We start from the raw sequence: 13,821 nt of genomic DNA on the forward strand, positions 1-13,821 counted from the left end.
CAAGTTAAGGTCTAAATGGTGGGACTGGACCTGTCCCAGAGCAGCATAGGCTGAGGAGGGGTCACACGCCCAGCTGAGCTCTCAGGCAGATGGCTAGCTCTGCTCTATTGTCCTCATAGCTTTCCTGGGCTGCTGCCAATGGGCTCAGGGGGAGAGCCTCTGAGGAACAGCCCACTGTGGAGCCAGGGAAGGGGCACAGGCACACAGGTTCTGAGACTGGAAAGAGGAGCTGCATGCTGGTCTTCTGCACAGAAAAAGCCAGGCTCATCAGATTTCTGCGAACAAACTGCTGTCCCATGGGGATCCAAGAGTCTGTGGGCAGCTTCACAGATGCTACTGGGACTTGTCACCAGTGGGTTTAGGGGGACGAGAGACTAAAAAGGAGCATGGGCAAGGAGACAGGTGTGTCAGCCATCAGGGCAGGTATAGAGAACGTAGGCCAGAGCCAGGAAGTGGCAACAGGCAGCAAAAAACACGGGTAGGTCATGAGGTAGTGAGGGGGCAGTGGCAGTACTGGCGAGGTCTGCCTGACGTCTGAGGCTGGCCTCAGGCAGGGAGTAGGGGCAAGAGGAGTAGGAAGTGGGGATGATAGCCATGGGGAGGGTAGAGATGTGACACATTAGCAAGGACAATTTATCCCTGATGTCTTTCCTATTCTTGCCTCTGAGCTTCTCCACAGGTCCTTCAAGAATCCCTGTTGAGTTTGTTCAGATGTTGCTACGGACACAGCCCATGAATGCACCTGACAAATACTCAGGGCCCACAAGTCCATCCTGAGCCATGGGCAAGAGCAGACATCCTGGCTAACTCTTTTAGGGGCAATAGGTCTTTCATAAAAAATACTTGATGTAACCACGGACAACACTTCTGCCATTGTCAGAAAAGTAGATGGGATTTGCAAGTTTACTTTCATTTATTATTTGAGACAAATGATCCAAGAAACAAACATCACTATTCTATAAAACAAACCAAAAAGATAATATAAACAAGGCATTAAAAATACATGATAAACTGCACCCTACAATTTAAGTGGGAGCTGAGGAAAGTGTAGAGACCACTAGTGTGACCTGTTAATACTGTGACACTCAATGGCTAAAGTAGGAAAGCTTGGAAATGTTTCTAAAAATGGTATCATTGCCAAGTTCTTTATCCAGAATGGCAACATTTTTCTCTGATTCAGTGGTCCTCAACCCTGGATGTGCATTAGCATTATCTAGGGTGATTAGCAGATATCTGGTACACTTCAACAAATACCACTGCCTGAATCCTAGCCCAGGCCAATTAAGTCAGATTGGAGGAAGGGGGGTGTGGGAAGCAGGACATCTGTATTCTTTTTTAAAAGCTTGTTCTGGCTACATTTTCTTGCCTAACAAATGACTCTCAAAACCTGGTAGCTTACTTATCTAGGTCACAACTCCACAGCTTTGGCAGAGTCAGACAGGGACAGCTTGTCTACAATACACAGGACTAGCTGAGGTTGCCTGAGTTGGCCTAGAAGACTAAGATGACTCACTCTCAAAGCCAGTAAGTTGGTGCTGGCTGTCACCTCAGTGCTTGGCTGGGGATGAAGGCCAGGGGCTTCAGTTCCTCTCCAAGGGGCTGCTTGGACTCCCACACAGCAACATAGCTGGGTTCCAAGAGTGAGTGTTCCAAGAGACCTGGCATAAGCTATAAGGTTCGTTCTGACCTGGCTTCAGAAGACCCAGAACATCACTTCTGCTATGTCCTGTTAGTTAAGTGAGTTGTGGAGGCCAACTCAGAGTAAAAGGGAGTATAATAAGATGTCAAGTCTTCCTTCTGGTCCACTCCCTTGATTTGAGTCCCAGTTTCCTTTCCATCCCTACTGGTTTCCTGTGCATTTCCCTTCATTTCAATTAGTTTAGCTTTCATTTGTTCCTCTAATTTGTGACTAAAATGAACCAGTTCTGTGAGCATCCTGATCACCAGTGTTTTGAACTGTGCATCTGATAGGTTGCTATTTCTTGGTCGCTTAGAGTTATTGGCTCTGGGGCTTTGAGTTCTTTTTGAGCCATAATGTTGTGGTCTGTTTGCACCTGTTACGTATGAGGGGCAGAGCCCTAGGTGTTCACCAGGGTGGGGCAACTCAGTCGCTGGGTTGTGACGCTGTAAGTGGGGGCGGGGTCAAAGAGGGGCAATAGCGATCCCCTCTGCTGCTTCCCACCACTGGGGCCTGCACGGTCTGTCTCACTCCTTGCTCCTTTGCCTGGTTTATCTGTGTGCAAATGTGTGACTGTGGTCAGCCTGCCACCTTGCACCCTCACTGGGTCTGCTCGTTGCAACCCCACGCCTGGGTTGCGCCAATCGCCGCCTGTGCCTGGGTCTGTCCGGCTGAGTTTTCCTGAGCAACCCGGTTTGCCAGCCACTGGCTCCGCCCCTCTTACCGGTCTGGCTGAATGATTCCTTGTTCTTGGACATCCGTACAGTTCAATTTTCTGTGTTTTGGTTGCATTTTTGTTACTAAAACTTTGTTGTTTTTAAACTTGACTGTGTGAGGAGGCACAGTGTTTTCACCTATGCCTCCAAGAAAAAAATGACCAAACAGAAAAGTACAAAGAAACGAAAATTTAAAAAAATGAGGAGAGGCTTAGGAACCTTCAGGAGATCTTTAAACATTCCAACGTCCAAATTATAGGGGTACAAGAAGGGGAAGCAGAAGAGCAACAAGTGGAAAACTTATTTGAACAAATAATAAAGGAGAACTTCCCCAATCTGGCAGAGGAAATAGACCTCCAGGAAATCCAGGAAGCTCAGAGAGTCCCAAAGAAGTTGGACCCAAGAAGGAACACACCAAGGCACATCATCATTACATTAGCCAAGATGAAAATGAAGGAGAGAATCCTAGAAGCAGCAAGAGATAAGGGGACAGTCATCTGCAAAGGAGTTCCCATCAGACTGTCAGCTTATTTCTCAAAAGAGACCTAACGGGCAAGAAGGGTCTGGAAAGAAGTATTCCAATTCATGAAATCCAAAGACCTACACCCAAGATCGATCTATCCAGCAAATTTTCATTTAGAATGGAAGGGCAAATAAAGTGCTTCTCAGATAAGATCAAATCATGGAGTTCATCATCACCAAGCCCTTATTATATGAAATGTTAAAGGGACTTATCTAAAAAAAAAAGATAAAAAAGATGAACAGTGAAAGGACAGCAAAGTCACAGTTATTAACAACCACACCTAAAACAAAAGCAAACTACGAGGACAGCTAGATGAGGAGCAGAAACATAGAAATGAAGATCACATGGAGGGTTAACAACAGGGAAGTGGGAGGAAGAGAAAGGGGGAGAAGGTATAGAGAATAAGTAGCATAGATGGTAGGTAGAAAATAGATAGGGGGGAGGGCAAGAATAGCATGGGAAACATAGAATCTAAGGAACTTGAGACACGTGGGCATGAATTAAAGGGGGTAATGGTGGGGGAGGGGGTGTGCAGGGTGGAGGGGAGTGAAAGGGGGAAAATGGGACAACTGTAATGGCATAATCAATAAAATATATTAAAATTTTAAAAAAGGTATCAACTCAATGGGAGAAGAATTAAATCCCTGCTGCCATCTTGACCATGGACCTGTTTGTTGGCATGCAGCTGTGGAGATACGTGGACTGGTTTCTTTTGGCTGCTGTCACAAGTACCACAGAGTTGGTAAACAACAGAAATGTATTCTCAGAGGGAGGCAAGATGGCGACAGAGTAGGACGGAGCAGATTCCATTTCCTTGTACACATGGGAGAGGATCCTGGCTGATCTGTGGAGGAGCAGCGCAGGCAGGCAGCCAGCAGTTCCCCAGAAAATATGAAAATAAGGGATCAGAAATCGTGATGGTCATAGAAGATCCAGACGGTAGGTAGATGGCAGTGGTACAGTGGAGTCTCAGGGACCGGAGCAAAGACAGGAGCAGCAGGGACTTCAGCCGATGCAGAGCCAGGGGCTCAGTGCCCGGCAAGCAGCATTTCTGTGGGTGCCCAGTGCTCAGGACCGGCTCCTGGTGCATCTCCCTCAGACTCTTTGGGAGCCCCAGGCCCACTGAAGGGTCCTTCGGAGAAAGCTGGGTTATCACCTCCCTCCCTCCCCAGCGAAGCAAGGTTGGGCACCGGGAGAGACTTCTTTGCTAGAGTTCATAGAGAGGGTGCTGAGGACAAAGGGCCGAAATGAACTGCAGACTCTGTGGTCACCAGCCCCAAAGAACTGAAAGGCACAGCGTGGGGCTCTGACTCTGGTAGTCACTGGTCTGGCTGGGGGAATTGGCTGTTCTGAGAGACAGGCTTTCTAAAGGAGAAAGTTTATGTAATGTAAACTGAAGGTTCCTTCTACGACAGCCACCTGGTCTGCTCCCCACCGAGCCTGGTGGCGAACCTGAGGTTGGGCGGAGGGCCTGGAGTTCCCCCACATAATTGGGATGGGTCTGCGCCAGAACCTGCGGGAACCAGGCAGCCTGGCTGGCGCACGCGAGTGCTCCCTGAAACCCAGCCCATGGTGGTAACCCCTGGGAAAACAGCATTGTGAGGAAGTCCTAGATCCCCTTCATAGGGAGCTGGGGAGAGGCGCTGGTTTGGCTCTTGGGAGAGGGCTCCCAGAAAGACCACACTAATTGCCCCTCAGCCTGCCACAGCCAGAAAAACGGGTTTGGCCAGTTTGAAACCAACAAGAATTTTTCTTTGAGTAATCTTTTATATTTTTAATTTTATTATTGTTTTATCTTTCAATACTTTTTTCCTCTTTTCTGCTTTATTCCTTCTAACTTTCTTTCCAAACTTATTGCTTTTTCCTCCCTTCTCCTGCCTTTTTTTTCTTTTACCCACAAGTGACACAAACAACTTGGATCTGTGAAAAGACCAGAGCTGGGCCCAAAGAAGAGGCTTCCCAACAGTAGACTCAGAGAGACAAATTTCACTTTGCTATAGCAGAGAAGCCACAAGTTGCTGCATATTTGTATTATTACTTTTAAAATATTCTCATTTCTTTTATATTTTAATAGTATCTTTGTATTCCTCCTCTTTCTGAATAGGCTTCTTTGCCTTGGCTGGTTATATTGTATCATTTGACAGGTTTCCCATGTTCTCTCTTACACAGTGTATTGCCAATTTTCTATTTCTCATGTCACTTGTGTTCCTTTAGCATACTACCCAAAGTTCCATACCCCCTATTCAGACAGAACACATAGAGTCTGCCATATGATTGTTGCTCTAATATTATTGTAAATAATAGCTGTTCTATACAAATGTAAATATTTTACGACACATCTCCCAGATCTTAGTCCACTTCACAGTTTCCTGAATTCTATTACTGGAGAAATTAACTATTTGCTCATACACTACACCTATTTACTATCCTGTACTCTCACCTTACCCCAGAATCTGACCGACTGCAACCTCACTGCTTTCTAGATCCAACTCACTAACCTTCACTCTCAAACAAGAGACTTATCTTGTGTCCATCCTCTCTTAAAAGTGGCAAGTTGGGTTGAAGATTATGGTTAACTCTATATATAGCCTAAATCTTCTACCTCTTCTCTACTGGCTCTGACTGTAAATATCATAAAATACTCTCTGGATGTCATGAACTATTTTGCCTCCCCCTCCAACTGATCACACACACACAAAAAAGGAGTAGGTGGAAGCACTGAATACCAGGATAACCGAAGGAGACTGCACCACTGAATTTCACAGGCATTCCAACACAGAATTTCACACCATAAACCTAGGGAGTCAGAACAGATCAATTTAAGAATCTAAAGCTGCCCTAGCTGGTGTAGCTCAGTGGATTGAGCGCGGGCCTGCGAACCAGACAATCGCGGTTTGATTCCCAGTCAGGGCACATGTCTGGGTTGCAGGCCAGTTCCCTGCAGGCCAATTCCCAGCAGGGGACGCACGAAAGGCAACCATACATTGATGTTTCTCTCCCTCTCTCCTTCCCTTCCCCTCTAAAGGTAAATAAATAAAATTTTTAAAAAATCCATTTATATAAAAAAAGAAGCTGAAGCTAACAAGAAGAGTCTCACAAACAATGGGAAGACAAAGAAACAATCTCCCAATGAAAGGAAAGGAGAAAACCTTAGAAAGAATGCTAGATAAAATAGAGGCAAGTATGCTATCAGATATTGAATTCAAAGCACTGGTTATCAGGAAGTTCAAAGAGCTCACAATGAGCTACTAGAAACTACAGGGGAACTACAATGAACTCACCACAAACTATATCAACATGAAAAAGGAAATAGAAGCTATCAGCAAGGGACAAGAGGAAATGAAGAATACAATTTCTGAATTTAAGAACACAGTAGAAGGAATCAAAAGAAAAATTGATGAAGCAGAGGATCGGATCAGTGAGTTGGAGAAAAAGGTAGAAAAAAACTCCCAGAAAGAGCAAGAAAAGGAAAAGAAGCTCAGAAAAAATGAAAAGGGATTAAGAGAAATGCAAAACAATATGAAATGTAATAATATCCAAATAATAGGGAAGACAGAAGGAGAAGAAGGGATAGAAATCCTATTTGACACAATAATGAGAGAAAACTTCCCTAATTTAATGAGAGAAAAAAGTCACACAAATCCAGGAATCACAGAGAGTCCCAATCAAGAGGAATCCAAAGAGGCCCACTTCAAGACACATCATCATTAAAATGGCAAAATTCCAAGACAATGAGAGAATCTTAAAGGCAGCAAGGGAGAAAAAGGAAGTAACATACAAGGGAGCCCCAATAAGGTTAGCTACTGACTTCTCAATGGAAACACATCCAGCAAGAAGAGAATGGCAAGAAATATTTCAAGTAATGAGAACCAGAGGCCTACAACCAAGGCTACTTTACCCAGAAAGGCTCTCAATCAAAATAGAAGGCTAAATAAAGAGCTTCCAACATAGAAGAAGTCTAAAAGAATATGCCTCCACTAAACCAGTCCTACAAGAAATACTAAAAGGACTGCTTTAAGGAAAGGAAGGAAAAGAGAGAGGCAGGGAGGAACATAGGTACAAAAATGGCAATGAATAAGTACCTATCAATAATAACCTTAAATGTAAATGGATTAAATGCTCCAATCAAATGACATAGAATAGCTGAATGGATAAGAAAGCATGACCCACACATACGCTGCCTACAAGAGACCCACCTGAGGACAAAAGATATACACAGACTAAAAGTGAAGGGCTGGAAATAAATTTTACAAGCAAGCAGACAAGAAAAAAAGCCGGGGTAGCAATACTCATGTTAGACAAAACAGACTTCAAAAAAGGGCTATAAAGAAAGACCCAGAAGGTCACTTCATAACACTCAAGGGAAGAACCCACCAAGAAGACATTAACATCATAAATATATATGCACCCAACAGAGGAGCACCCAAATATATAAAGAAAATCTTAGAGAATTTCATGAAAGATATTGACTGCAGCACAATTATAGTAGGGGATTTTAATACCCTACTGTCAAAAATGGATTGATCTTCCAAACAAAATATCAACAAAGATATTGTGGCATTAAACAATACCCAAGATGAAATGGGCTGAACTGATATATATAGAGCCCTTCATCCCAAAGAAGCTAAAAACACATTCTTTTCAAAAACACATGGAATATTTTCAAAGTTAGACCACATTGATAGGACACAAAACGAGCCTCAACAAATTCAAGAAAATTAAAATCATACCAAGCATTTTCTCCAACCACAAGGGACTGAAACTGGAAACCAACCCCCCCCAAACAAAAACACCAAACACTCAAAATCATGGAGACTGAATAGCATGCTTTTAAACAATGAATGGGTCAAGAATGAAATCAGGGAAGTAATCAAAATGTTTCTGGAAACAACTGAAAATGAACTCACAACAACCCACAACTTATGGGACACAGTGAAGGCAGTCCTGAGAGGGAAGTTCATAGCAATACAGGCTTACCTAAATAAGACAGAAATATTTCAAACAAACAAACTAACCCTACGCCTGCAAGAACTCAAAGAACAGCAACAAAGACAGCCCAGAGAATGTAGAAGGAAGGAAATAACCAAGATCAGAGAAGAATTAAATGACATAGAGAGCAAAAGAACAATTCTTAGGATCAGTGAATCCAGGAGCTGGTTTTCTGAAAAGATAAACAAGCCTTTAGTAGGTTTGCTTATCTAAAAAAATAGACAAGCCTTTAAGTAGGTTTGTCAAAAACGAAGAGAGAGGACACAAATAAACACAATCAGAAATGAAAGAGGAGAGATTACAACTGATACCACAGAAATAGAAGGGATTGTAAGAAATTACTATGAAGAAATGTATGCCAAGAAATTCGAAAACCTAGAGGAAATGGACACATTTCTAGAAAAATATAATCTTCCAAAACCCAGTGAAGAAGAAGCAGAAAACCTGAACAGACCAATAACAGAAGATGAAATTGAAGCAGTAATAAAAAAAAAAACTCCCATCACACAAAAGCCCTGGACCAGATGATTTCACAGGAGAATTCTACAAAGCATTTAAGGAAGAGCTAACCCCTATTCTTCATAGACTATCTCAAAAAATCCAAAAGGATGAAAAACTCCCAAACTCCTTTTATGAAGCCAGCATCATCCTAATTCCAAAACCAGATAGAGACACAACAAAGAAAGGAAATTTCAGGCCAATATTGCTGATGAACACAGACACTAAAATCCTCTACAAAATATTGGCAAATCCCGTCCAGCAATATATTAAAAAGATCATACACCATGACCAAGTGGGATTCATCCCAGGGATGCAAGGATGGTAAAACATTCACAAATCAGTAAATGTAATACATCACATAAACAAAAGCAAAGACAAAAACCACATGATGCGGAAAAAGCTTTTGATAAGGTACAACACCCATTTATGATAAAAACACTCAGCAAAGTAGGAATACAGGGAGCATTCCTCAATATAATAAAGACCATATATGAGAGACCTATAGCCAACATCATACTCAATGGGCAAAAACTAAAATCTTTTCCACTAAGATCAGGAACAAGACAGAGTTGTCCACTTTCACAACTTCTATTCAATATAGTATTGGAAGTTTTAGCCACAGCGATCAGACAAAAAAAGGAAATAAAAGGCATCCAAATTGGAAAGAAGGAAATGAAACCGTCATTATTTGCAGATGACATGATAGTGTACATGGAAAATCCTATAGACTCTACTCAAAAACTGCTCGAACTGATAAATGAATTTGGTAAAACAGCAGGTTACGAAGTCAATATCCAGAAATCAAAGGCATTTTTATATACTAACAATAAATCAGCAGAAGCAGAAATCAAGAAAAAAATCCCATTTGATATAGCAAAAATAAAAATAAAATATCTGGGAATAAACCTAACCAAGGAGGTGAAAGACCTCCTTTGTATATTTTGGAGATTATAGAGCAAACCGGAGAAAACTACACAACACTGAAGAAAGAAATCAAGGAAGACACAAACAAATGGAAACATATACTGCGTTCATGGATTGGAAGAATTAATATCATCACGATGTCCATATTACCCAAAGCAATTTACAGATTCAGTGCAATACCTATTAAAGTACCAATGGCATATTTCACAGACATAGAACAAATACTTCAAAAATTTATATGGAACCATAATCAACCCCGAATAGCAGCTGCAATTTTGAGAAAGAAGAACAAAGTAGGAGGGATCACAATACCTGATATCAAACTGTATTACAAGGCCACTGTAATCAAAACAGCTTGGTACTGGCATAAAAACAGGCACATAGACCAATGGAACAGAACAGAGAGCCCAGAAATAAACACAAATCTCTACAATCAATTAATATTCAACAAAGGGGGCAGTAACATAAAATGGAGTAAAAATAGCCTCTTCAACAAATGGTGCTGGGAGAACTGGACAGCTACGTGCGAAAAAAATGAAACGTGAGCACACTGACTTACACCATACACCACAATAAATTCAAGATGGATGAAAGACTTAAATATAAGCCACAATACCATTAAAGTCCTAGAGAAGAACACTGGCAGGAAAATCTCAGATATTTCACGCAGCAACATTTTTACTGATATGTCCCCTAGAGCAAGGAATATAAAGGAAAGAATAAACAAATGGGATCTCATCAAAATTAAAAGCTTCTACATGGCTAAAGAAAACAGCATTAAAATAAAAAGACAACCAACTGTATGGAAAAACATATTTGCCAATGATACCTCAGACAAAGGTTTAATCTCCAAAATATACAAAGAACTTACATGACTCCACTCTAAGAAGACAAATAACTCAATTAAAAAATGGGAAAAGGACTTGAACAGACACTTCTCCAAGGAGGACATACAGAACATCCAGAGACACATGAAGAGATGCTCAGTATCGCTAAGCTATCAGAGAGATGCAAATTAAAACCACAATGACAATGAGATACCACTTTACACCAGCCAGAATGGCTATCATAAACAAAGCAACTAACAAGTGTTGCAGAGGGTGTGGGGAAAGGGGGTCCTTAGTTCACTGTTGGTGGGATTGCAGACTGGTACAACCATTATGGAAAACAGTATGGAATTTTCTCAGAAAAGTAAAAATCGACCTGCCCTTTGACCCAGCAATTCCACTGCTAGGATTATATCCTAAGAACCCCAAAACGCCGATCCAAAAGAACCTATGCACCCTAATGTTCATAGTAGCAGAATTTACAATAGCCAAGAGCTAGAAGCAACCTAGGTACCCATCAGTAAATGAATGGATCAAAAAATTATGGTACATATACACAATGGAATTCTATGCAGCAGAGAGAAAGAAGGAGCTCCTACCCTTTGCAACAGCATGGATGGAACTAGAAAGCATTATGCTCAGTGAAATAAGCCAGGTGTTGAAAGACAAATACTATATGATCTCACCTTTAACAGGAAGCTAAACAAGAAAACAAACGAGCAAGCAAAATAGAAACAAAGTCACTGAAATAGAGAACAGGGGTACAGTGACCAGAGGGGAGAGGGGAGGGAATTTCAGGGGGAAAAAAGGGAAGGATTTACAGGAACTAGTATAAAGGACACATGGACAACAACTAATGGGGGTGGGAATGGGAGGGAGGTGGGGAGCGCAGGGGGGCGTGGGCTGGGATGGGAGTAAAGGACAGAAAACTGTACTTGAACAATAATTAAATAAAAAAAGAAAGAAATGTATTCTCCCCCAGTTCTAGAAGCCAAAGTCCAAAATCAGTATTATGGGGCCAAAGTCAAGGTGTCAGCAGGGCTGTGCTCCCTCCAGAGACTCCAGGGAAGCGAATCCTTTCCTTGCCCCTTCCAGCTTTGGTAGCTGTCAGCATTGCTTAGCTTGTGGCCACACCGTCAAATCTCTCTCTGTTCCATCTGCACATCTCCTTCTGTGTGTGTGTGTGTGTGTGTGTGTGCACACGTGTGTGAGAGATCTCTGCTGCCCTCTTATGATTGCTGTGATTGCATTCAGGGCCCTCCCTAACAATCCCACATTATCTCTGTATTTCAAGATCCTTATGTTAATCACATCTGCAAAGACCCTTTTCCCAAATCAGGCAATATTTACAGGTTCCAAGGTCTGGTATCTTTGAAGGGGTATTATTCTGCCTCCTGCAATCATGAAAAATGTATAGGTGAGCTAATTAATCTGATCTTAGGACTTGCTACAGAAATTCAGTTTCCTGTCATTAAAAATCAGAAAGCCCCAGGAGCTGGGATTGGGGAGAAACTAACTTCAATCGTGTCATGGACATAATAGCTATCAGTCTAGGAAAATGTTAGCTATTTTTATTCCCCCAAATTGTCTTTTTTCCCCCTAGGATTTTATTTACCTACTTCTAGAGAGAGGGGATGGGAAGGAGAAAGAGAAGGAGAGAAATATCAATGAAAGATACATTGATTTGGCCCGCAACCCAGGCATGTGCCCTGACTGGGAATTGAACCAGTGATCTTTGGGTTCACAGGCCAGCATTCAATCCACTGAGCCACACCAGCCAGGGCCAAATTTTTTTTGAAGTAACAGCTTTATTGAAATATAATGAAATATATTCTTTTTTTAAACCTGATCAAAAACCTCAAGAAAGCTAACTTTGTCAAGTGTTTCAAGGGGTAAGAGGTAGCTTGAAGACTTTGAAATGTGTCTCCAAGATTTTAAAAGCTCAGAAATGGGGACTAATGTGAAGAATTCCCCTAATATTGCTAAAATAACACAGGGACTCAACTGATGCAAATTCCTTTTCTCTTGCCCAAAACGCTTACCCAAAACTTTAGGTTTGTATTCCCTTAAAGCTGGTTAGAAACTGATCATCTGCAAGGTCACTGTACCCTAAAATGTATGTACTGGTACCCCAGACAACTCAGTGAGGCTTACCCTAAGCTGCCAGTACACTCTCCAAGTAATTGAGAGTTTAAGACAAGTTTTAAAATACATAAAATATCTTCATTTCATGTACAACAGTAATTTATGTAGTTCATTTTCTACCCCCTTAAAGTGTATGGTGGCACCTTTCGCTTTCAATCAGAACATCGTGCAGAACAGTATATCATTTACATAGTCTTTGAGTGAGAGACCTTTCTCAGAGATGAGGCACCTGCCTAAAATACCACCATTCGAACTTCGCCAGCTGCCTGCGTGCTCTGGGGCCAGCGGACTCCAAATGCCCCATGAGTCCACAGTGCAGCTCTCTTGGAGGTCATCCGGATTGCTTTTGGAGGGTGCTGGGGTCAGATAAGGTCTGGGGAGGACACATGAGCATACCTCCGATGCAGAAATAATGGGCCCTGCTGAGCGCTCTGTCGCCCAGCCAGGACTGAAGCTGACTCCCAGGATGTCCCTCCTCTAGAGACAGCTCACAGAACGGAGTTGCTTTAACTGAGTTTTATAAATAATTCCAATGCACTTGCTAGCACTTTCTGTCTCTCTCTATCTGTGTCTTTGACTTGCTCCTAATGGTGCAAAGATCAGACCCTAAGTGTACTCTTCTTTTTATAGATTTAAGAAATTTTCCCTCTGCTCCCTTCAGTTTCAAAGAATTTCCATGCTTTCTTTCCCCACTAGCTACAAGAACAACAAACAGCAGCATGGAGCAGATAAACAACTATGACCAGCCTCACAGGTCAAGTGTCTGGTGGTCCAGTAACAAGCAGGGATACTGCCCTTGCTGAACCTTCCTCCATTATCACAGAACACAGTGTAGGTCCCCAGTGCCAACTCGCATTCAGAAAAGGAAGAGTCCTGGGTTTTTGACCTTCCCTCTGAATCCTGTAGGCCACATGTGTGTCAAACAAACAGAGCTTTCTGGTCATCTAGCAGTCTGAGTGGGAAGCTGAAGGTCACTGCTGCTATACTTTCTGCTGAAGGAATTTCTGATATTCCCATTAGGTGCCTTATGCTCCTGTCTGTTTTAAAGCAGCAGTTGTTAAATTTTATTTCAAGTGGTCACTTTTAATTCCTAACTAAAATTTACTCAACCGACTTGCCTGACCAAGCGATGCATGAATTTCTTCTGGAAGACACGCTGGCTGACACCTTCAGCTTGCTGCCCATCAAATATCCACTCAGTTCAGTTGCCATAGCTGATGTTTACCATGAATCGGCTGTGCTTGTTATAAAACCTGTATACAATCATTTTACTTACTATGGGATCATGGTATGCAATTACAAAAGCTGTAAATTGACTTAACAGGAGTGGGAGAGAGTCATTCCCATGTGAGTTCAGTTGAGTGCTTTCAGGAATCTTGTGACAGCTGCATTAGAGCCGGTGCAGGTGTTAATCACAAAAGACGAGGAAACAAAATCCCACAAATTACAAGGAGTTTACACTCAGGTGGCTTTAAGCTTTAGGTTTTCTCTTTGTTTTAAAGAGAATGAAATGGAATC

The 13,821-nt window shown here is 42.1% G+C and overlaps 1 protein-coding gene across 3 annotated transcripts in view; it reads right to left on the reverse strand.

Annotated features, from left to right (window-relative positions):
* ARHGAP44 (Rho GTPase activating protein 44) overlaps positions 1-13,821 on the reverse strand; it is a 180,879-nt gene that overhangs the window by 18,329 nt on the left and 148,729 nt on the right. The window lies entirely within an intron of this gene.

The sequence above is a fragment of the Artibeus jamaicensis genome, unplaced genomic scaffold (genome assembly GCF_021234435.1).
Source record: "Artibeus jamaicensis isolate MK-2021 breed Jamaican fruit bat unplaced genomic scaffold, CSHL_Jam_final contig_781, whole genome shotgun sequence".
Lineage (NCBI taxonomy): Eukaryota > Metazoa > Chordata > Mammalia > Chiroptera > Phyllostomidae > Artibeus > Artibeus jamaicensis.